Here is a 26355-nt window from a genome sequence, read left to right as displayed (position 1 = left end):
CACATATAACCGTTGACATAATGGCTCATCTACATTACAAAACTGTATTGTGTTAAACGCTATTCTGAGAAGTAGAGTCAGCTAATATGATGCTGACCACAACTGCCTGGTCAGCACAGACCAAGGCAAATCACGTCCAGTATCATGTTAGCTAGTCATGCTTAAATCCTTGTTTGAATACAGTAATATTTTGTACTGTAGATGTGCTCAGTCAGGGCAAGACTTCACAAAGTGGAAAGTGAACAAGGAGCCTGCAGTAACAACCACCCTCAAACTAGCTGGACATACAGGGAGAGCAAGTTGTACTGTCCTAAAAGATGAAGCAGAAATGTGTGCGCTCACATTGTGCCTCCAGCATGAACCTGTGCCTTGAAGACACAATCTGCCCTAAACCTTAATAATTCTTTCTGAGCAATTAGATGTAATAAACCAAATTCATCCCTGGTGTAACTCCACTGACTTCAATGGAGTAATTTTTCAAAGGCCTTGTTAGACTGGGGATATGCCCCGATTACAGCCATCAGTATAGATGCACTGTTGCAAATCTTAGCGTAGACAGGAAAAGCCACTATTTGCACTGATGGAGCTTAGCAACAGTATTGTGCTCCATCATTGCAAATACCAGATTTGTTTATCTAGACTGGGGGTGGGGGTTATGCCAATGCAGCTGTATCAGTAGCTGACCACTAATGGCAAATCCCCAGTATAGACTAGACTTAACTTTGTATTGGAGAGTTTTAATATCTGGATGAGAGATGTCAGAGCTCTGACAACCAACTGTGAAAATAATGAACATATTTGGGGAGGTATAAGCACATTTGAGCAATCTGTCTTTAAAAGCACATTGTTTATTAACAACAACAGTTTTATACCAGATTATGGTAAGAAAGAATCCACTTGAAAAGTATTTACTACACCTGTGTTAAGTACCCCTTTTTCAAATTTAAATATCTTGGCTATTGAAAATATTTTTATATATATATAAAAAAATGCCAAAAGTAGTTAAGCTGTATTATGAACTAATTGCTTGCCAAATTTCCTTGCTCACTCTGAAGCAGTTTTTAAGTTGTGCAAGTACAAAAAATATCTTCAACTAAAAAATAGCAACTGAACCACTATCTTTGAAAATTTGTTTAAAAAACCCCCCAACATCACTCCCAAGCTAAACCCTTGAAGCTCTGAATGCCAAGTTTCAAACTATAACACATTTTACAGCTGAGCTTTAAAACTCAGAAATAAAGGTTCATAATGGAAGTGATTATACAACCTAATTATTGTGGTGCCACTGGGTGCCGCTATAATTTACAATGAATTTTCAGCCTGTAGATACAAAAAGAACTGTAAGAGACATAAAGGCAAATACTGAACAGTATCATAGCAGCAGCACATCCTTACTCACTGTATATATTTACATGGAGTATTCCGGTGCAATAATAGATCCTGATTCTCATTTCAGAGATGTATCGAGCCATTACTTTGTGTATCCTTCATAGATCAGTTCTTCCAATAACCAGTTATTTATTGTACATTAATTCATTTAGTCATACTTTATTCATTTGGAGAAATCCTTAAGACATAACACTTCAGTATGACATGGTCTAAAGCAATCTAGTTAAAAAAGATACTTTGTTAAGGCTAACTTAAGAAGCCTTTTTTCTCTATTAAAGTTCTCTGTCAGTAATGGAATAGAGTATGTCCACGGGGCAATCTGAATGCTGTTGCTAAACTGTTAAATAGATTACTCTTGATACCTTCTCAACAGAAGATCAGTGTTTGTTTGGGATTTTTTAAATGAAAATATTCTTTCGTTTCTATTTCAATACAGCAATGTTGAGTGGTGGCCAACTTAATAAAAGATGCAAAAGATGCATCCGACGAAGTGGGTATTCACCCACAAAAGCTCATGCTCCAATACGTCTGTTAGTCTATAAGGTGCCACAGAAAATTTACAGAAAATTTGCTAAATTTTCTGTAAATATTCCAGATGTGCTGCTGTCCGCTGAAAAATGTTTCCTCTCTGCAGAATGGACTGTGTGATCCTGTGGTGCCTCAGAAGATTATTTGTGGGGTTCTGCAGACTTTTACACAAAGGGGAACTGAATGCCTCAGAGAACTGATATTAGGGTATAGAGCCTTCTCACTTGTAAGTCAAACATTCAAGTCTTATAAAGTGGCTTTGTCCAGAATCTTTGTTTACTCAGGTGTATTCAGAAGCCTATGTGATCTATACATAGCATTGATAATCTAAATTTTGTCAGGTGCTCATCTCATAAAATCCAGCATCTTCATTTGACTAATTTGGGATAATTATTTAGGCTTTAAGGCCAGATTTTTAAAAGTACTTAAGCGCTTGAAGATGAAGATAGTGGGATTTTCAAAAGCAGCTAAGTAGGTTAGTCAATTTTGAAAATCCCAGGAGGCACCTACCTTCATCTTTAGGTGCTATGACATACTGGGGTGCAATCCAGACCATTGAGGGACAGTGTCACCCCTGCTCTTCAACCTGATAATGCCTTACTGTTGTAGATACTAGCCTGGACCATTTACAAAGAGCTTGCTAGCATGCAGCTCACTCCCAGATGTGTGTGTAACTGCAGACTGCCAGTCACACCCTGGCTCTCACCAGCCTTGGTTATTTTGCAGGGTGACACCAACACACTCCCAATCCCGAATTTCCTCCCAGAAATATATGTCATGTACTGCCCAGCCCTCTCCTGGACAGTACACATAGATTAAGTCTCTTATTCCTTTAAAGGAATAATACACCAATTTATTACCTTACATTGAGTTACCCAGACAGTAATTTAAACACACTGGATTAGATAAAACAATAAAAACTTAATTACAAAGAGAGAAAATTTAAGTGAGAATAAGCATAGGTCAGAAATGGTTACAAGAAAAATAAAGATAAGTTTAGCATTAGAAAATATTTTAACAAACTATATTAGATTCAAGCAACGTTTCTCACCACATGCTTCCAACAGCATTATTGACCAAAATCTTCAGTCAGGACCCCTCTCCCAGAGTCCAACATCTGTTTCTTTTGTTCACTCAGGTGCAAAGAGTGAGATGGACAGGGAGAGAGAGGACAGTGGCATTGGCCACTGTTGGAAGACTGGATACTGGGCTAGATGGACCTTTGGTCTAATCCAGTATGGACATTCTTATGTTGCGTGTTTTGGGGTGTTTGCTCCTCCTTTTTATAGTTTCAGTCCTTCTTTTAAAAGCATTTCCAGCTGAGAACCAAGAGTCAGGGTGTCTGGCGGATGAAGGAGACTTCATGCTGTTTCTTTTCTAAGATGCAGATCTGTTTGTCCCTGCCCCCCTTTCTTGCCAAAGGATGGCAACTTGATAGGTGATGGCCCATCAGCTTTGTTGACACCTGGCTGGGGCATCAGTTTCCCCTTTGTCTTTAAGAAACTGTTTTAGCCACTCCCCCAGCCACACCTCAGTCATGATTTCACCTTATGTTCATAACTTTACACATAATGTTGCTACATGCATTTTATCATATTACTGATCAGCAAGTTATGAATTTTCAAATGATACCTCACAAGGCATACCTTGGACAAAGATTATTACAATAGTGTGTAGGGTGTGAATACAGGGGTGCATTCCATAACAGATGCCTAAATGCATTTGAAAATTTATCCCTATGCTCCTTGGGCAGGGACCAGGGGTGAAATCCAAGCTCCACTGAAGCCAGTTGCTTAATACTTTTCAGCTACATGTATTAAAGCTTAATAATATCTCCCAAGATCCTATAGAAATTAAAAGCAAGGGTTATAAGTGTAGTATCAATTAACATAAGAATCAATTTAATGGTAATTTAAATAGCTAACTTATAATTTTTGCATAATGAAGTGGCCTGTGGGCTTGAAGTCCTAATCATGTCTAATTAATTTAAAGGATGTTACTTTTTATTATCATTTAAATGTCTGACAGGTGATAAAACATTTAGGGTTGCAGTCACAAACTTTTTACATTAGCTATAATGTAAGTCGACAGGTTATATAAACCCTTTCTTTGCAAAATGAATATTTAAGGAGAATAGTGATAAGCTCTTTGGGCCAAATTCAGCCATGGAATAAATGGATGAGATTCCCATTGGGGGATTATGCCTATTACGTTGGGACTGAATTTTATCCTATGCTTCCCAAGGTTTTTAAAGTAAGCGCCGCCCGGAGCCTGCACTCCTGACCCCTTCCTGTGCCCCAACCCCCTGCCCCAGCCCTGATCCCCCTCCCACCCTCCGAACCCCTCTGTCCCAGCCCGGAGCACCCTCCTACACTCCAAACCCCTCATCCCCAGCCCCACACCATAGCCTGTACTCCCAGATGGAGCCCTCACCCCCACTGCACTCCAAAGCCCTGCTCCAGCCCAGAGCCCCCTCCCTTTATTAAAAGAACTATTTACAGAGATGCAGCAACTGTCGCTAGTATTCTAGGCAGCTGAACACACACTGACTTCCACACACCTCCAGCAAACTCTTCCCTCCTGCAACCTGTGCTACTTCCTCCAAGTTCAATGCAGGCTGCTACAAGGAAGAAGCCTGTTGGGCTTTTTTTCCCCTGCCAGAGCTGAGGAGGCTCCCGTCAAGCATTTCAGGAGAAAAAAAGTCATGATTAAGTGGGCTCTCTCACCTTTTGCGCTCCCTTTGAAATGGAATGACAAATTGAGCACCTACCAGAAATCTGACCTTTCTCAAGGCAAAAAAGCACCTAGAATGCCCATCATTCCATGGAATAGCTGCATCACAAAAGGGGGAAGGTTTGAAGTCTGGGGATTTTGCTTCACCCATAGAAGATAAAGCCTGGCTATGTCTGTTCAACCATAGAGGTGAAATCGTGGTAACAAGGTTTTATTTGTTTGTTTGATTTTAAACAGACAATGGGAATAAAAAAATCAGAAAAAATACAGTAATTAACAACTGTATTATCTACATGAATATATTAATTAAGTATATATACAAAAGAGATTTAAGTTGCACAGTAAATCTGTGTAGAGTAATTGGACATTGCAAGGGCTTCATCTCGCAGCCTTGGGCAGTAAGAAGGAAGTGAGGGATGGCTGAGTCCGCTCTTTTATGCACTAGGGCATCTAGGATGCAGCCCCAGTGGTCACTGCTGGACAAAATAATCTGATCTTGCACATGAGGCACATGCTCACCAGAAGTGTAATCCACATGGAGAATCACTCAAAGAGGACTGTAGAATTCTTAACTTTTGTAGGTGGATTTACAAAATAAATTCTGCTACAAATTAGATTTTACATTGGAGGAACTCACTTCCAAAAAAAAACCAAACCCACAAACCTCAAGATAAAATATTAAACTCACTTCTTCACCTTTGCTTTTCACAAAATACAAACAGCCGTTCCCTCCTCAACATAACCTTTAGGAGCAGGGGGAACAAACCAACACGGTTAAGACTATGTGTTAGACTTCTGTATTTTTATGGCCCTCATCCTTCAATAAGCTCTGTGTAGGCTGACCACTCTTTTATAGAGCCCCATAGACTCCAGTGAGCTCTCCACTGGTGTAAGGGTCTGCCTTTACAGGGCTCATTTCAGAATCAGGACTATGTGAGCAGCTCAGATATCACAGCAATGAGCATGGCATAAGCACCTAGACAGACCTAGTAGGTCAGCACTTTCAGACCCGCCAGTGAGCATCCTACATGAAATCCAAAGACTTTGCCATCTGCAGCATTCAAATGCTATCTAATAAACAACCATTTGCACTTCTATAACCCTCCCATTTGAAGATTTCAAAGCATTTGACAAATGTTTACCTCAGAATGCTGTGCAGCATAAGACATGGAATATTATCCCCATTTCACAGGTGGAGAAGCTGAAGCACAGAGGTGAAATGATTTTCCCAAGGTTACATGATAGATCTCTAACAGAGCCAAGAGCCTGCGCCTTAACCCCAGAACTATCCTTCCCCTTTCCGAGGCAACTTTTAGCAAATTAAAGGTCTGATTCTGCAAATCCTTACTCACACAAATAGCCCAATGAAAGTGATAATGTATGAATAAAATAGGGTCACCAGGTCCCTAAATTGAAATAAATGGGACTGTTATATCAGAACTACCCAAATGAATAAAGATTTGCAGGACTGTGCCTTTGATCTGGAGGATGTTTAGAACATTGGGCATATTAAGGAGGAGGTTGTTCAGGGTAAGCATGAGAAGAGATGGTAAGTTCTGAGATTAAAAAAAAAACGTGAGAGAAGCTTGGAAAGGCCATGGCAGGGGAGAAAATAAAAACAATTGTATAGTATGAAGGATCAAGACTGAAGTGTACTATGAAGTTATGAGGAGATGCCAAAACTGTAGGCCGAAATGGGGAAACTAGTGCAGAGATTTGACAAGTGGGGAAAGTCATTATTTAAGTAGTGGCAAAGAAAGATGAGCTTTGGCAGCAGCATTCTGAGCAGATCATACAGGAAAGAAGAAAAACTGAGGTTATAGTAGTTAAGGGAGAGTGTGGGAGGGAAGTGATTTGTGTGTGTGTATGTGTGTGTGTGTAAATCATGATATCATACAAAAAGTCACCTTGCCAATAACCAATTTTAAAATAAAAAAATCCATACAATAAAATGCCACAGATTCTTCTAGTCTAGAAAAAAGGAAGCACACCAGAATGCTATGCATTGGACCAAATGCAGCTAAGACAAGGGGAGAATGCAAATGAAAAGCACATTTTGTTTATAGAAAGATATGCTGCTAATCGTGTTATTATCACAGAAATTACATGTTTTCTGGTTTGGTTACATTCTGCCACAGTTAATAATTAAAACACAAACACATGAAACACTAATTTAATGGCAGACTTTGTAATTACAGAAGTACTGTGTTTGTTTTGTAAACATATGTGAAATTCTTTTGTACATACTGTAATTAGGATGATCATAAAAATCAGAGAATATCTCAAAAGAAGAAACTAAACCACATTTTTCCTGAAGCAAGAGTAAATATACAAAATGTTCATCAAAACAGGTTTTCACAAAGGCTTAGCGCACCTTAAAACATTAATCACTCAATGTTTAAGTGCCAGTTCTATATTTATTTTCTACAAAAATTGTAAGTGCATGTGTTTTCCTATTATTACAATGAAATTAGTTTCACTGCTATTACAGGGTGGGGCTCGGTCCTTCTATTAGCTCACTCTGTGAGCAGGTGTTGAAACCCTGTATGGAATTAATAGATTTCTGCTGACTCATTACCACAGTTGAGGCTAATTAACTTCACCTTGGGTATAGAGGGTGGCTCTGGGAGCTGCAGGATTTAGGCTGAACAGTATGTAGAAAGGAAGTTTGGTACAGCCAAGCCTGGGACTGGATTTATGTTATATTTATGTTATACTGGGGGTTACCTTCCACCAACACCCTTTTTTGTTGGTATTTAAAAAAAAAATCTTTCTGAAATCTGCTATCTGGTTCCTCTTCTTTCTCAGTCCAACTCCAAGTAATTGTTGACCGAACTAAGTCAAGGCCAGGCCAAAGACAATATGGAAAAAACACAAAATTTTAGCTAACTGTTGTTGGGACAGTTATCAGATAAAGTATGGACTTTATCAAGGTTTGTGAAGCTGATGCTTATAAACAGAATATAACGGAAAAGCAGCTCTCACAAACAGAATTACTAACCAGGAAGGTAAATTGTTTAATTGATAACTACCAGAAAATAGATTGCATTCAGCTCACAAGCAAAATGTATTAATCAAATCATGGGATTTGTATGTTGTAGCTATAAGTGTGATTAAAAACAAGATGTTATGCAACCAGAATAAAGAAGTAGTTACTAGGAAATAAGTATAGCACATTATATTTAGAATGCTTTAAATTCATGCTGATTTGTATATCTCTAAAACTGTACTATAGATAGGTACTGAAACCTTTGCATGACTCTTTATCTGTCTATCACAGGACAATATAACAAGGCTTGAGAAATACAATTGTAATTTAGGGTTGGCAACTTTCTAATCTCACAAAACCGAACACCCCTGTCGCGCCCCTCCCTGAGACCCTGCCCAGGCCCCACCCCTTCTCTGAAGCCCCATCCCTGCTCGTTCCATCTCCCCTCCCTCACTCTCTCCCACCCTCACTTTCACCAGGCTAGGGCAGGGGGTTGGGATGCTGGAGGGATATGGGCTCTGGGTTGGGGGTGCAGGCTCTGGGGTGGGGCTGGGATGAAGGGTTTGGGGTGCAGGAGGAGGCTCCAGGCTGGAGCCGAGGGGTTCGGAGTGTGGAAGGGAATGTGGGCTCTGGCTGCGGATGTGGGCTCTGGGGTGGGGCTGGTGATGAGGGATTTGGCATGCAGGAGGGGCCTACGGGCTGGGGCAGGGTGTTGGGGGAGGTGCAGGCTCCAAGAGGGGACTCCAGGCTGGGGCTGGGGGCTCGGGGTGCAGGGTTCCAGTGGTGCTTACCATGGCTCCCAGGAAGCAGCCACCACATCCCTGCAGATCCTAGATGCATGGGCAGCCAGGGAGGCTCCACACACTGCCCTCATGCCCACAGGCGCCACCACCGCAGCTCCCATTGGTTGCAGTTCCTGGCCAATGGGAGCTGCGGAGCCGGCCCTCGGTGCAGGGGCAGTGTGAGGCACCTCCTTGGCCGCCATGCATCTAGGGGCTGCAGGGACCTGGCGGCTGCTTCCGGGAGCCGCGTGAAGCTAGGGCAGGCAGGGAGCCTGCCTTAGCCCTGGCCCCTGGTGCGCCACCAACCAGACTTGTAACCGCCCAATCGGAAGAAAAAATTAGTGGGTGCTCTGCACCCACTGGCAGCCAAGCTTCCCCCACCCCATCCCTCCTCCCCCCTCTGAGCATGCCGCGTCCCCACTCCTCCGCCTACCTCCCAGCGCTTTCTGCCCAGCCGCTGCCAAACAGCTATTTGGCGGTGTGCTGGGAGGGAGGGGGAGGAACGGGAACGTGGTGTGCTCAGGGGAGAAGGCAGGGAGGAGGTGGGCGGGGATTTGGGGAAGGAGTTAGAATAGGGGCAGGGAGGGGGCGGGGCCTTGGGACAGGAGTGGAGTGGGGGCAGGGGAGAGGGGGGTTGAGCACCCACCGGCAGGAGCAGAAGTCAGTGCCTATGCTCTTGGCTGCTTTTAACCCCTTCCTAACCGGAGAGGGGTGACTGCCCCACTACAGTGGGAGAGGCATCGAGCAATGCCTCAGCGGTTGCTGCACCATTCACTCTGTGTTACTGCCTGTTGCCACCACCATCCTGTCATCCACTCTGCCACTGCACCATCAGCTGCTGTGTCGTTCTACTACAACCATGGTGATGTCTTGAGGTCCCACCACTCAACACAGCTCTCAGTGAATTCAGTAGTTAGTGGGAGAGCCTCACTACCAGGGCAAGCTAGTCAGTCTCTTTCACTGGAGACATTACACCCACAGGAGGCCTAATGTTTAGTATTTAGACCTGGTTATCAGTGATTTCAGCTTTTGTGATCAGTAACAAAATGAAGACTCCCCATTAAGTCTAATCAGCTCTGCCATTAGGGATGGGGAGGGTCAAAGGGTGTCTAGGACTCTTTGGACAGAGACCACACCCTCTCTCATCTCCACTAGCCTTTGGCACCCCTACCCCATGCTTAGCGAGTGCAGTTCAGTTGACGATGAGTGCAATCAATCAAGGCATGCCAAACACAGTTCTGCTGCCCTTTACTCATACGACAAGGTTAACAACACTATTACCCATGGACCCAATACCAAGCTGATTTGCAATCTAACACCAGCCAAAAGTGATCATTTGGGCAAGGCAGCTCCATCACACTGTGCACCTACGCAGAGTAGGCAAGTCTATGCAAACAAGGTCAGTTCCTGAAGTCTTCTTCCCTGGCTGATCACTAGATGTCACAGAAGAGCTCATTCAGACCCTGCTTAGACAATCAGTACACCAGGTTTTAGGTATTCTGCTATGCTTGGCTACTGCAGATCTTCTGTCTTCCAAATATGTATAGAGCCAGATAAGACACTCCGTAAGGTTTATAGTGTTAGCCAATTCATATATGATCTTATACAATTATGAATTTTATTCATGTTAACCTCTTCTAAATTGTTTTTTACTTATGTTAAACGGTTTAACCAAGGGCAGATGTGAAATATTGTATTCTCAGTGTTAGGTGTAGAGACATTCTAGAGAAAAAGGATAAGACACACTAGTTTGTTGATGAGACAAGGTGGGTGAGGTAATATCTTTTATTAGACCAACTTCTGTTGGTGTGAGAGAGACAAGCTTTTGAGCTTACACAGAGCTCTTCTTCAGGTCTGGGAAATGTACTCAGGGTGTCACAGCTAAATAGGAAGTGGAACAGATCATTTTGCATAAGTAGTTAACACATACTTCAAGGGACTATTCAAGGTGAAGTGGCCCATTAATACCTCTTCAGTCATGGAGGGGGAGGAATCTTGCCCGGGGTGGGAGGGTAGTGAGTTATAGATTGTTGTAGTAATCCATAAATCCAATGTGTCTATTCAGTCCATGACTTTTAGTATCTAGAAAAAATATGAATTTAAGCTCCCATGCTTGTCTTTTGAAGGTGTTGTGCTGGTTTCCTTTGCAGATGAGGACTGAGAGGTCAGATATAGTGTGATCACTTTATAAAAAGTGTACACCCACAGGTCATGTGATGTTTTTGTCTTTTATCATTTTTCCGTGTGTTGAAGTATGTTTTATTTTGTATTGAAGCAGGTTTCCTTGGGATATTTGGGTGGCCCATTCCATGATGTGATCTACTTCTCTGGTGGAGTGTCCTTGTTTGGTGAAGGTGGTTTTAAGAGTGGGGTGTACATCCCAGACTTTCTCTTTGGAGCATATTCTGTGGTATCTGAGTGCCTGGCTGTAGATAATAGATTTCTTGGGGTGTTTGGGGTGGTTATAGGATCTATGTAGTTAGGTGTGGTGATCTGTGGTATATAGTTTTCTTGTTGAGGATGATCGTGATGTCCAGGAAGTGGATGCTAGTGTGGGAGTGTAGCGGGGACGACGACTCACCCAACGGCGCCTCCTGATCGTCGTCCTGGGAATTAGCTCTGTCCACTCAGGAGCGCCCTCTTCAGGCCGGTGTCTCGCCTTGCCGCTGGCCCCGGTGTCCCTCCCGGACCCCAGTGCCCCTTCTGCTGGGGTTCTGCCCCTGCAGTACCCCCCAATCTCACTGGGTCTCCCCTCCCCAGGGAACCCCCAATCCCCACCTCGCCTCAGTCTTTGGCTACTGCTAGTCACCATCTAGCCCCCGCTCACTGGGGTGGACTGCAATATAATTGCCACTCATCATTGGCAAGGAGGGTTTGGACCTGCTGCCTCTGCCTACCCTTGGGCTGCCCTCTGCAACCCCAGTACCTTCTCCGGCCTTTAGCAAGGCCTGCAGCCTGGGGGTTTTCCAGGCCGGAGCTCACCCAGCTCCTCTGGCCTTTCCCCAGCCCTGCTCCAGTCTAGGTACCCTGCTCAGCTCCCAGCAGCCAGGCCCATCCCTCTCAACAGCTAGAGAGAGACTCTCTTAGCTCCAGCCTAGCAGCCCCTTTATAAGGCCATCTGCAGCCTGATTGGGGCATGGCCCCAGCTGAGGCTGATTCCCCAATCAGCCTTTCCCCAGACACAGCCCTTCCAGGGCTCTTTTTAACCCTCCCAGCAGGAGCGGGGTGACCACTCCGCTACAGGGAGTTTCCTATGGCCCTGGCTAAACAGGCCATCTATAAAACCAGGGAGAGGAGGTTGGCCGATGGAGGTTCCTGTGACTGTGGGGCCTGTTTCCGATCCTCTGTCCGTTCACGTATCCGGGCAGAGTTCCTCTGGGCGGCGTCCACTGGCTCCCTTGACACCTTTGAGGAGCAGTGGGCGCTGTCCGGGGTTCTCTGCTCGGTGTCCCCGTCAGGTTCCCTCCTTTTGACCCTTTAATTGCACTCCTGTCCCTGTTTTTGCATTAGTTGTCCCCCGTAATCATTTGGGTTTTAGGTCCTGTGGGTCCTCCCCTTAGGCTGGGGGGGGATCCTTTAGCAGTGGGCGGGCTTCGCCCGCCCACTTCCCGGAACCCAATAGGTACAGGGAGTTTCCTAGGGAGAGGTACAGATGGGTGATGGTTGTTGAAGTTGTGGTGGAAATCTTTGAGGGAGTTTAGGTCAACTGTCCAGAGGATAAAAATATCATATATGTATCTCAGGTATTTCATTCATTTCATGGTGCACTTGTCCAGAAATTGAAGATGAAGATGGTGGCATATTGGGGAGCCATCGTGGTGTGCATGGCTGTTCCCAGGGTTTGGACAAAGTTTTTGTTGTTGAATGTAAAATTGTTATGGGTGAGGATGAAATAGATGAGTTTGGCGATGGGTTGGAGTGGATAGCTGAGGATTGTCCTTTATGTTGTAAATATTTGAGGCAAGCGGCAATGCCATCATTGTGAGGCATATTTTTTTGATGCTTAGCTAACATGCTCTCTCTACCAAGCTATAGCTGATGCAGGATGTCTTTGAAGTTTTGCTGACTTCTGGAATGCTATGGTCAAAACAAGATAATAAACTAATTACAATCTCTGGCCTGTTTACTGCACCGTCTGTGCCAATCTAGCGAAAAGTTTTCTAAAACATGTGAAAGAAGATACATATAAATGATATGTTAGGTTTAAAGTAATGAAAACAAATGGTGAAATCCTCTTCTATTGTAAATAACTCTAGTATAGATAGAGGTAAAGTGAAGCTCAGATTTTGAGACAGCTCAACAGGTGCACTGCTGCCTCCTAGAATGACTGGTAATGTATTGGCCTTCCTTTTTGTATTATGCTGTATTAATCTTTGACAAATAACCTTAGGCTTAATCAACTTTATTAATCAGTTTGACATCTCTTTTTGTTGAATTAAATTGATCCCCTAACATAATGGTGGATAGAACCTTGGGCTAGAAAAAAGCAGGACTGGGGAAGGATCCAGAAGGGATTAAACTGCCTGGGGGAGAAGAAACATTCTTCTGGAGTCAGGGATAAGTCAGCTGCAGTGGAGAGCAGGTTACAGGGCTACGTGGAGAAATCTCAAATAGCAGGAGGGGAGTGGACTCCATGGGAGGACAAGATGGATTGGACAAAGACAAGAGGAAAGGATTTAGGGTGGGCTAAGGTGGGGGTGGAGAAAGTAGGAAGGAAAAACAGACTAAGGGAGATAGATGGAGACAAGGGCCAACAGAAGGAAGAAAGGAGCGGGGGGAGGGAGGGTGTGGCGACATAAAGAAGGCAAGAAATAACGAGGCACAAGGGTTGCTAATCTTTTCTCCGACCCTACTTTGCTTGGACACTGTAATCCTCCTCCTCTTCTTCATTCTGAAAAATTGGGAAAGGTTACAAGGAAAAACAAACCCTCCCTTTCCTTATAGGGAATTGCTTTCACTTTCCCCAAGTTAGTTTGGCTTTGTTTGTTTCTAAAAAGAAACTTTCGTCGTTTTCCAGCTTGAATTTTTATTATAAAAAAGAGGGATATTGTTTGGCAACAACATTTTTTAAAAGAAAATTGAAAATGGGTTTGTGTCTGTAAGCAGCTGGAGTTTCATCCCACTGAACTAAGTACCTCTCTCATTTCTTCTCATTCTCAGTGTTTTCCTTTCATCTGAAAGCAAAATCACAACAAACAAACCACAGCCTGAGCTAGCATTCCTCTCTCAGCTATTCGAGTTAGCAGTAGGATCCTTCAGGGAGAACCCTACTGCTAACTCTACTGTCTGGACAAATTCTTCGCCCTTTTTATGCTCTAAGAATGGTCCCTCTGGCTGAGAAGATGAATGAATGAATAGCTTTCCATATCCACACAGGGTCCTAGAGTCCAGCCATCTCTGTAGTTATTTTAAAAGAGGAGACCTGTTTTCCAGCAGTTTTCGTTCTAGAAGGGACATTGTTTGGAAACATTTTTAATAGAAAATTAGATAAGTTTAATAGCTTTTAAAATTATATTTCTTCAGTTCACATTGCCTGCAGCAAAACCATCGCCTCCCTAACAAATGATTATGGAGTTCAGTATTGCTTGTCTTAAACAGATTGTCTGACAAGTCTGCCCTGTCAACAAACACTACAGAATCAGCATCCAAAGGACCAGGCAAGCTGTCCTTATTGACTTCTGCTCCTGCTTCAGCACGTGAATTATCTTCTTGTGTTATGTCCCATTTTCATTTACTCCTGCACTGATGCTGCCTCATCATTTATCTACAATACTCCATTGTTTACTCCATCTGCAGAAACTGAAATCTTAGCTTCTTCAATCCCATCCATGCCTGGTCTGCGTAATCTGATGAGCCTGCCCATCAACACATATCTCACACTATTTTCAAGGGACATTGGATTGTTTTCCAACATCAGCACAGCTGACCAAGAATCATGAGATGTTTAGCTGCATACATGGATAGCTGTGTTCTGGATCACACCTATATTATCCCTATCTCCTCAAAGATGTTAGAGATTACACAGAAATTATAATCTTCATAATAAACTGTCACAGATCCAGTTGGGTGCCACTTGTAGGCTGCCCAGCAGACTGCTGTAAAGAGAATCCAAGCCTCTGGGTCCCTGAGTGTTTTAAGCCTCTGGGGCCTAGAATGTCCAGCCACTGTCCCAATCTTGGGGTCCCTACGCACAATCTCAGGGCACAGACCTGCTGTTTAGCCCCTTATTCTTAGAGCTGGAACCCGCTCTCTAGCTACCTTGCCCCTCTGGGCTCCGTGCTGACCTTTCAGACTTCCCTGTTGCTTAAGCACACCCTCTCCCAGAACTTCAGCCCAAGCAGTGAGCCTCCTGGCTTACAGTTCAACTCTCTCAAGAAGCATATCGCAGCTGTGAAGCATTTAACACATGGAGATTCTTTGTTCAGAGTCTAACACAAATTTATTTTATACTTAATCATATAATGCACAAGAGAGCACAGATCATTTAGGACATAACACCCTAATTACAATACCCCTTACTATTTCACCCCTCCCTTGGGAGTCCTTGGGGGCCCATCTAGGCTCAGGAAGGCAGGTAGGGTCCCTTGCCTCATGCAGGCCCCTACATATTGAGTTTGCTTGTCCCTCATGGAGTCTCCTTTCCCAGCTAGCCTTCTCTCCTGTCCAACCCCTCCTGTCCCTGTGTGTTTTCTTATTTAACCCCTGGTTGGTTACCTGGCTTTCTTTGTTCAGTCTTTTGGTAACTTTCCACTCTTCAACTTCGCCCTCCCTCCAGAGCAGAGGAGGAAGTATCTTTTCCCAGCTTGAGCAAACTCCTTCAGCATCTCAATTGTCTATTCAAAGCATTGTTTTTAATGTTAAGTATTCCTCATTGTCTTTGGTCTGGTGGACCAACTGCTTTCCAGCTGGTAGGATATGCCAGATACATGTACAGAGAGGCACTCATGATTCAGCAGTTCTCATAATAATTTTGTAACATCAACCAGAATTGAAAAGATTGTACAGACAGATTCCCCACTCATCATGAAAGCACCTTTAGAGATATGACTGGACTGCTCACTCTGAGGTACAGAAGGGAATCTCCTACAAATGCTTTCTGGGCAACAGGAAGGTCGTTGTTGTTCACACAGGTGGAGTTAGTCAAAAAGTCTTTACTAAAATAATCTCAATGCTGGATAAACTTTCAGATCCCATTAAAATAGCACAAAGAAACACAAATCTGGCAAACCACATATTGATTATTAATGGAGGATCTAATGTTTGCAGTCAGCTCAGCCATATCATTTCAACAGTAATTAGATTGAAACAAACAGAAAGATTCTGACTAAAATCATGTAGGTGATACTTGCTCATGGAGTCTGCAGAGCAGCATTTTGGGGGCAAAGAGGTAACAGTCTTGCATGAAATGTTTCATGGATTTGTGGACACTGGTAACAAGGGGAATTAGAGTATCATCAAAATATGGCCAAAATGAACAGTACACAAGAAAAATTATTCAAAATTAGTTGTCTGAGGCTATGTCTACACTGCACAGCCTGGAGCCCTGAACCAGCATTATTAAAAACTAGAGGATCAGATAATTAAAAAAAGCTTATGCTGGAAGTTCCTTTCTCTCTTCACTTCCTATCTCTCTCCTCAACAAACAGGCCATCTCTTCAGGAATCAGAGATGGAAATAATAGAAATTAACAATACATACCAGTAGGAAGAGAATGAGGTACAGCAAGCAATAGCCATTTTGAAAATGGCTGTAGAGCTCTGACAGCTTCTCTTTGCCAAATTTAGAGGAACTTTCCTTACAAGGCATATTGGATAAAAGTTCTGGCAAGAATTCAATTAGAGACAGTAGGGACTCAAGCAGTCCCAAATTAAGTGCACCTATATAAGGGGCTGCTTCTGCCATTTCTTTATCACCACTTTATCACACTCTCTTCTGACTTTCTTCAGTCGTCTTCCTGGCTTTTCTAGATTTTCTCTTACCTTCTTCTCTACAGTTTTCACCTGCCTTCTCTTTCTTTTACCACTCATTTATGGTCTTTTCTCTGGCTCCTCTTTCTTTCATCTTGTCTCCAGTAGCCATCACATTCCCAGATTTGAGGAGCAAGACATGAGGTTCTCTCCCACTAATTCATTCAGTGGCCCCCAAACTGTGGGGCACACCCCCCTACTGGGGCATGGAGGAACATTCGGCGGAGAGCAGCGGCACCCATGTGGGAGTGGAGAGAAAGTGCCCCATTCTACTCCCAGCTCTGCTCTGGCCCTGCCTCTGGCTCCCAGCCCACGGCAGCAGCCACACCCCCAGCTGCGGCCCCCCCGGCCTGGCTGTGGCCCCTGGCTCCTGGTCCCAGCCACTATTCTAGCTCTCGCCTGGGTTCCTGACCGCAGCCTGGCTCCTGGCCCCACCACCGACTCTGCTCCTGGCTCCAGCTCCGGCCTTGACTGCAGCCCCGCTCCTGGCCCCAGCTCCCAAATGCGGCTCCCAGGGGGGCTAGGGCAGGTGTCCAGTTTTCGACTGGAACATCCAGTCCCTGCCTGATCTAGCTCTTTGCAGGTCCTGGAAGCGGTCACCGGGTCCCTGTGGCCCCTACGTGCATAGGCGGCCAGGCAGGCTCTGCGCTCTGCCTGTGCCCGAGTGCTGGCTCCGCAGCTCTCATTGGCCGGGAACCACAACCAGTGGGAGCTGTGGCGGTGATGCCTGCAGGTGCAAGGGTGCGTGTGGAGCCTCCCTGGCTGCCCATGCGCCTAGGGGCTGCAGGGACCTGGCGGCTGCTTCCTGAGAGCTGCGGTAAGCACCACTGGGACCCTGCACCCCGAACCCCCGGCCCGGAGTCCCCTCCCACACCCAAACTCCTTCCCCAAGCCTGCACCACTCCACACCCCAACCCCCTGCCCCAGCCCTTTGCCCCCTCCCACACCCAAATTCCCTCCCTGAGCCCGCACCCCGCACTCCCCTCCCACACTCCAATCCCCTGCCCAGCCCAGTGAAAGTGAGTGAGGGTGGGGGAGAGCAAGCAATGGAGGGAGGGGGGATGGAGTGAGTGGGAGCGGGGCCTCAGATAAGGGATGGGGCAGGACAGAGGTGTTCGGTTTTGTGCGATTAGAAAGTTGAGAACCCTAAGGGGGAGCGTAGGCAAATTACATTAGGGGTAAGTGGGGGTGCAAGTTAAAAAGTTTGAGGACCACTGTACTAATTATTGCTACATGACCTTGTGGATTAACACAGGCCTGCAGAGTCCCTGGTATGTTGACACAGGCACGAGGTGCACAACAACAGAACATATGTTTATTACTGGAAGAGGATACAGAGGCAGCTCCTCTCCTCCTGCTGGTACTGCTGACTCTGCACCTTTTCCCAGGTGAAGGAAACACCCCTTCTCTCAACATTCTTCTTGGGTTACTTCCTGTGTCAGTGGTCTTTCCTGTCTGGGGTTCTATGTGGATGTGCCAGTGCCACACTCAGACTCAGTCAGGACAGTAACTCTGTTACACTATTTTTGCCTCATAAGGTATTGGCATCTCATGTCTTAACTCCATCTTTATTCAAAATGAAGATGGTCTCAATATTCTATTACAAAAAGCAATAGACCCATGCAATTAAAATATTTATTCTACTGACATCTGATTTTACTGTCAATTTGTGATTTTAATCATTAGAAACAATTACCCACACTTGAAAGTTTTGAGAATATAAACAAACTTATAATATAAGCCTGGAAAAATACATTTTATTTTAGAACACCAGACACATCTTTGGGGGATTTCTGCAGGAATCAGAGCATCCTTATAGCTCTTCATGTCAGATGATAATCAGGTAAAGTGTACCTACATTAAACATCCGTTCAGTTTTTCTCTCATCAAGAACATATACAGTAATTGATAGCTCAGGCAGCTTGTGAACCTAACTGAGCCTCAAAAGTGAATTTAGGCTTGTATTCATTTTGTGGTCATCTGTTGTTATTTCTAATATAAGTTTTATTAACTTTCACATTTTAACCTTTAATTTTTTAAAAAGGTTACAGTCAAAATATTAACTATTTAAGACAGAAGTGTTATTTTTTTCCATTTTCTACCAATAACTCTTCTTCTCCTGCTTCTGAAAGTGTCACAGACTTGATAAAGAGAATGCTGAGGCCTATGTGACCTATTCAATCAACAATCTGGGCAGGGATGTAAAGCACAGTTGCATATCATTTGCACTGGCCTGCTAAACCCAGGGTTGTGAGTTCAATCCTTGAGGGGGCTACTTAGGGATCTGGGGCAAAATCAGTACTTGGTCCTGCTAGTGAAGGCAGGGGGCTGGACTTGATGACCTTTCAGGGTCCCTTCCAGTTTTAAAAGATAGGTATATCTCCATATTTTATTATTCTGGGAATAAAAATCATGCACGTTTTAGTCCTCATTAACATGTGTTCTTTTATTTGTGAGGCAAATATACCAAAGGACTCTTTCTAATCTCCTTATGAATTAGATTTTAGAATCGTGGTGCAGGAAGTGCAAAGATGGATGTATTCACAAATGAATACTGTATAAGCTGGAGTACTAGAGAAAGAACTATTCCTGATGGCTTGGATGAAATAAGAAATGAAGTAAAGAGTCTGCCTGGGGCTAGGTCTACACTACCCGCCTGAATCGGCGGGTAGAAATCGACCTCTCGGGGATCGATTTATTGCGTCCCGTCAGGACGCGACAATCGATCCCCGAATCGACGCTCTTACTCCACCAGCGAAGGTGGGAGTAAGAGCCGTCGACGGGAAGCCGCGGAGGTCGATTTTGCCGCCGTCCTCACAGCGGGGTAAGTCAGCTGCGATACATCGAATTCAGCTACGCTATTCGCGTAGCTGAATTTGCGTATCTTAAATCGACCCCCCCCTGTAGTGAAGACGTAGCCTGAAACACTTCATGTAACTAAAATGTTTAGAAGGAACAAAAGCCAAATAATTCATCAGAGCTTACATCTTCAAACGTGACTAGCAATTTTGAGTCCCTCAGTTTTTGGGTACCCAGTATGAGACAACATAAAGGAATCTAAGTTTCAGAGGGCAGGTGCGCCGCACATTCCAAAAATCAAGGCTATTTAAGATGTCTCAAGTTTGTTATCCAAAACTGAGGCACTCAAAATCACTAGTCACTTTTGCAAATATAGTCTTCAGGACTTCATTAGAGCCTTGAGAACACATCGTAAAAACACTGAACAGCATCAGACCACTCCAAAGTCATAGGAAGACAAGAGTAGGAGGTCAGAATTTGCAGCAATGACATCACCAACGAAGAAGCAGCTATATGAGTGGGTTTACATCATTAGTACATCCTACATACTCTGAGGCAATAGCAGTAATGTTAAAACCCATAAGCAATGTCACTGAGGCAACCAGAGGTGTGAGGAGGCACATACATGAGTTAATAATACCCTTGCTGTGGAACACATATGTAATAGAGCACTAGTGTTTCTGTACATTATGGGTGGGATTTTCAAAAGCATTCAGCATTGGCCTAACTCTGCTCCTATTGAAGACAGCAGTGTTAGCCCAATACTGAATGCTTTTAAATCCCCCATTTTATATGCCCATCTCATTTTATGGAGGAATCTCCTCCTCACCTCCTTTGAATCATTATCAACAAAATCGGTACTGACTAATGCTATACAAAAACAAATGAAGGGCATACGCCATCATAGTATTGTGTGGCAGATATAGCTTGGTATGAAACAAGTGCAAGAAAATGCTATCCAGTAGTTTTATGTTATTTTATAGATATTACATTAAACAACAAAAGCTATGTTTAAAGAATGCTGGGCACCCATGATGCACCATAGCAACTCAATCACAGTCTGGATGGGGAGTAGGGCCCATAGAAGAGCCTGAGGGACAAGTACTACAACTCCCATGAAGTACTACGGTGGCTCAGGCGGACCCAGAGATTAATGCTGGCCCAAACCAAAATGTTTTGTTTTGATTTTCCCAATGGAAAGTCCAGGGCCGCCCAGAGGGGGGGGGCAAATGGGGCAATTTGCCTCAGGCCCCGGGCCCCGCAGGGGCCCCCACGAGAGTTTTTCGGGGCCCCTTGAGTGGGGTCCTTCATTCGCTCCGGGGGCCTCGGAAAACTCTCGCGGGGCTTGGGCCCCCAGAGCTTCTTCCACTCCGGGTCTTCGGCTGCAATTTGGCGGCAGGGGGTCCTTCTGCCCCGGGACCCGCCGCTGAAGTGCCCTGAAGACCCGCGGCGGGGGGGTCCTCCCGCCCCGGGACCCACCGCCAAAGTGCCAGGTCTTTGGCGGCAATTCGGCGGTGGGGGGCCCCCGCCGCCGAAGACCCCAGGCCCCCTGAATCCTCTGGGCGGCCCTGGGAAAGTCCCCCAAAATCAATCTTTTCCCCTGGAAAATTTCTATTTCGATTATATCCAATTTTCAGACAGGAAAGTGTTTTGTTAGAAATTTTTTGACCAGCCCTACTTATGGGTAAGTAACCCATGGTTTTCTTTATTTTTGTTTCTTACGCTATTGAGTTTTACTTTCAAGGTTTTACTCCTCGGGAGAGGAGCTGAGCTAATTTCAATGGACTGGAAAACAAAGCCCTTGGAAAAAGAATGTGTTGCACCCTGCTGTTGAAAATCATGGCTCTTGTTTTGTTTGGCACAAACACTCTCACTACACCTACTTCCTGAGCTGAAGGAGAATCTCCCATTAGTTGTTAGCAGCAAAAGTTGCTCAGTTCTGATTCTGTGGACCATCAGCAACCAGCATAAAAGAGAGCAGCCTTCAGGCTACATATTTTCTGCCAGGAACCAGGCTGACATCCAACAACTGGTGGCCCCAGTAATGGAAAAATATAAAGATGGCTTAAAATCATCTTTGCCTATCCTTCTGGTCTCACACCTAGTCAATCTAAAATTTAAAATGTCATTACAAAGCCATTCAAAAATTAGAAGAATCTAGTAAAACTAAGACAGGAACACTATTTTTGTTTTTTAAAAGTGTCAATTTAACCCCTTTAAGCCCTAAACTCTGTTTTTTTATTTAGAAAATGAAAACCTTACTCTAAGAGTAAATTAAATAAAATGCTTTATGATCAGTATTTGTTTTCATACCTAATAAAAGAGATTTGAACCCTGCTTTAAGTGATATACTACATGCAAACTTAACACCAAGCATTGCCTCCATCATGCAAATATACACGTACAATAGATGTAAAGTATCACAGGGATTTCCCTTTAATTCATCATTGTGATGCCTGTCTCTACAACGCATGAATGCATACCCATGGCATCTCCTCCTCTGCTAGACATGCTGCATTCATTCTCCTGTATCAAGGATTTGAATGGTGCAGCCCGCAGTAATTGGGATTTCCTTAAAAATATTGAACATTTTTTAGTATTAACCACTATCTTCAAAATCCTAGGGCAACGTTCCAAGAGCTTTGATTTGCCCCAAATGATTTGGTTCCCAGAATGTTTCAATTTCTGGATTTAGCAAATCTGAGCTGTGGTGCAGAAAAAATATATTTTAAAAAATCTTTGAAGCTAGGTGCAGAGAAGAGCCAAGTAGACCGCTAGAAATTGCAGCATGCTCTATTTTATTTTTTCCAGCATCAGGATTCCAGCCCAGCAGGCACACAAACATAGAGTGTGTGCCAGAAAACACAATGAACAAACTAGATATCAGGATTTAACTTTTTCTAATAATAAAAAGGCAGAGGAAATGTGGTTGCTGATGTTAGTTTGGTAATTATCAGCTTCCATATTATCTGTCTTTTTTCACCATTTCTGATGGACACAGCCTGCTGAACTCTACTTTCAAGTTTATAGTCCTAGGTAGGGGCAAAACTGTGCTTGTATTATAAACCCTTAGAATAAGGGTAATTCTCTTTCTATCCTTTCTCCATGTCTTCGCATTTTTAACAAGAGGAATAAAGCCAGCAATCTAGCAGCAGCACTATGCCAGAATGTGAGTTATAAGTCCTCAGTTTGCTTTTTCACTCTGCACTCTGGTAAGAGCTGGAAACTCAAGGTGGTGGGAGAGATTATATTTAGTCCTTGAAGAATTTGCATCACTATCCAGCAGCTCCCACTGCCTAATTAAAGAGAGGGCATTGATATTTTCCAGAAAAAAGTTGTCCATATAAGAGGGAACTTGGCCACATTGCAGAAATTGGAGAAGGTATGTGGTGGATATTCGAAGAAGGTATTTTAGGTCCAGTCTTATTAAGCATCTTTATTAAAGAGATAGAAGTGAAAGTAACCAGACTATAATTATATCTGCAGATACTAAATTGAAAAGAGTTGCAAACTTCAGTGAGAACAGAGAAATAGTGCCAAGAGAGATTAGATACATAGGCAGAAAAATCACGAAATGAGGGGAAAGAATGGGGATGAAGAAAAGAGACAAGGCAAAAGAGCACCATTTTAGGGCAAGTAATTTTTTAATTGATTTGTGTTCCTATCTATTATTAGCTTTGTATTAGCTTCAAACAAATACCGATTTCAGATACTTAGTGGTCAGCCAAATACTATAATTGTATATTAAGTAGATTTCTAATAAGAATAGGATGAAGCTCTGGGGTGGGAAGCAGGTGTTTGTTGTGATGAGAACAAGCATCATAAGGTTCACTTATCAGAGGGGTAGCCGTGTTAGTCTGGATCTGTAAAAAGCGACAAAGAGTCCTGTGGCACCTTATAGACTAACAGATGTATTGGAGCATAAGCTTTCGTGGGTGAATACCCACTTCGTCAGATGAATGTAGTGGAAATTCCCAGAGGCAGGTATAAATATGCAGGCAAGAATCAGTCTAGAGATAAGGAGGTTAGTTCAATCAGGGAGGATGAGGCCCTCTTCTAGCAGTTGAGGTGTGAACACCAAGGGAGGAGAAACTGCTTTTGTAGTTGGCTAGCCATTCACAGTCTTTGTTTAATCCTGAGCTGATGGTATCAAATTTGCAAATGAACTGAAGCTCAGCAGTTTCTCTTTGAAGTCTGGTCCTGAAGTTTTTTTGCTGCAGGATGGCTACCTTTAAATCTGCTATTGTGTGTCCAGGGAGGTTGAAGTGTTCTCCTACAGGATTTTGTATATTGCCATTCCGAATGTCTGACTTGTGTCCATTTATCGTTTTATGTAGGGACTGACCAGTTTGGCCGATGTACATAGCAGAGGGGCATTGCTGGCACATGATGGCGTATATTACATTGGTGGATGTGCAGGCGAATGAACCAGTGATGTTATGGCTGATCTGGTTAGGTCCTGCGATGGTGTTGCTGGTATAGATATGTGGGCAGAGTTGGCATCAAGGTTTGTTGCATGGATTGGTTCCTGAGTTAGAGTTACTATGGTGCAGTGTGTGGTTGCTGGTGAGAATATGCTTAAGGTTGGCGGTGTCTATAAAACTTATGTGTATGTGTTTGTGTGTAACAGAAAGAAAGGAGATAGTGCCATCTGTGTGATTTCATAAAGTCTTGTCCATGATTTAGTTGGGAGTGGTCCTGCTTTGAGCAGTGGGTTGGACTAGATGACCTCATGAGGTCCCTTCCAACCCTGATATTCTATGATTCTATGATCAGTTTCCAAGTGCAGGGACAGGCAGGTCAGAGACATATAGTTTTCTTATCCTGATGAACACAGGAACAGAGGAATGGCTAAATATGTTCTTAAAGGTAGTTGAACCTGGTTTGCTGACCAGGTTCACCCAGAATGCTGAGCAGAATTTTTGATGTTCTTTTATTCTTGATGTACAATGGCAGAAACTCAAAATTTTTTTTATCAATCAGGCTGCAAAGATGGCAGAAAAATACATGCAACAAATCTATGTGTGTGCATGAAAAAAATAAACTGGTTAACAAGAATGCAAAACAAAAGAGCAGATTGAAGGTTTGGTTTGGTTTCTGAAGGAGTCTTACAGACAGCATGTGCGCTATGTATTCCCTGGATGATGGAATATTTACATTGTGCTCCCAGTAAAGGCAGAGGATGTCAGAAGGCAGAACAAGAACAGTATGCTAAAATATTAATGTTAGTAAACATTGATTTGTTTAGATTTAATATGGAGGATTAAGGAAAGGGGAATGAAGAAATGGGAAGCAGGTAGTGCCCCAAGGTAAAATGCAGTTTCATAGTTATGAAAATTTAATTTGACTGCTTTAGGAATAATTGCTCATATTTGTAGCAGACTTACACCAGCAAGATAACAATCTGTCAAAGGGACATCACCCTGTAAATGCTCTTAAACAGCTGCATAATATATTTTGACTGGAGAATGGTGTTGTATCCAACCATTATAGAAGAACCACCAAGCTGCAAGAGAGATCAAGTAAGCCTAAGTAATACTGTAGTGCAACATCTTTATGTAATGCAACTCCCTCTTTGCTCTCAAATAAAATCCTTTTAGAAGCCACAACCTTTTCTCTCTGAACATTGAAAATCTGTCAGACTACAAAAAATACCTTTTAGATCTGATTCCATTTACCTACAGCCTCTTTACACCACTCTGGCAGTGTAGAAGATCATTGAAGTGGGCTTAAATTATATTGAAACATTAAGCTAATAAATTATATTGACATCCACTTTAAGGCACTTTATACTGCTAGAGCAGTGTAGTAGAGCCTTAGTGAAAATGAAAATCAAGCCTTTTGTGCTTAACTTGTGAGGTTCTTGTTTTGTGTTTTAAAATTCTGCTTTCAGTCAATAAAAATGAGCATGTTCTATCAAATGGGAGTGGCCTAATATTTATTTCAGATCATTCTGTCATATAGGTGAATGAGGTACCTGTTTTCTAGTGAAGAGCTGCAGTAGCAAATGCACTCCGTAACCGTGTGTCTCCAACAATACCTTTCTCTCTTTCTTTCTTTTTCTCTTGTCCCATTACCCTCCACTCTTCTTGACCACTGAGAAGACATCATTAATAACTGATACAAAGAATCATGCACATGTATGTAGATAAACTGAGGATGACAAAATATCAAGTTGCAGCTGTTCAATTGAAAGCCCTATCTATAGAACTGGTAATTACTTTTAATTTAATTAGGACTCTTGGTATTGTTTCTATCTCATAGATTACATTATAGCATGTAATGTGTTAAAGCAGCAAGACAAAGTGAGGAAAGAAACCACAGAAAATATTGCTTTTTTGTCTAGAAATAATACCATACTTAAACTCTTCCAGAAGCACGTACTACTAAAGGCCAATAAGCAATTTTTATATTCTGTTCTTTTTATGGGTTTTGAACATTATGTAGAGTCAAAATAAGCTGACTTGGGACGGTATATTTCTGGACTTTGTATAAATAACATCTGTTTACAAAAACTGACCTACATATACTAAGCAAAATTCTGCACTGACTTTCTGCCCCAGGCAATCCCACTGATCTTTCCATCAATGCAAAATTATAATTCTAACTTCAGTTAATCAACAACACAATATAAGCATCAAGATAAAAGAAGAAAAGTTTAGCGTTTATTAAAAGAATTTTCAACAATATAATAATTTCATACAAAATACTGTGGAGGAAATTTTCTGCTGATATAAATGGTCACAATTCCATCAACCTCACTGGAGTTTCACTCATTTACATCAGCAAAAAATATGTCTCTTTGTGAAAAGAGGATAAAGATTAAAATGCTGAAAAATCCTGGCCTCACTGAAGTTACTTGGAATTTTGCTATTCATTCCTTGGGGTGATGATTTCACCCTAGAAATCTAGACAGGCTTCACTCTGATCCTTTGTACTTATGCAGTATGATAATTGTATGATCACATACTATTTTCCCCATAGGACATGATTTAGTGCAGAAGATGGAGGGTGCTTAGTTCAACAAGGCACTGTTCACTATTTTTATCTTTGTTATCCATTATATGGCCCCACGCCTTACATTTGTCAGTAAAACCAGGTAAAAGAATTGAAACAGCAAAACAATTATTATATGAGATGAGGAGCAATAGAAAAAATGTATCCAAAC

This window comes from Terrapene carolina, unplaced genomic scaffold (assembly GCF_002925995.2).
Source record: "Terrapene carolina triunguis isolate 2854851 unplaced genomic scaffold, T_m_triunguis-2.0 Scaffold58, whole genome shotgun sequence".
In the NCBI taxonomy this organism is placed as follows: Eukaryota; Metazoa; Chordata; order Testudines; family Emydidae; genus Terrapene; species Terrapene triunguis.
This window is presented reverse-complemented; position numbering follows the sequence as displayed.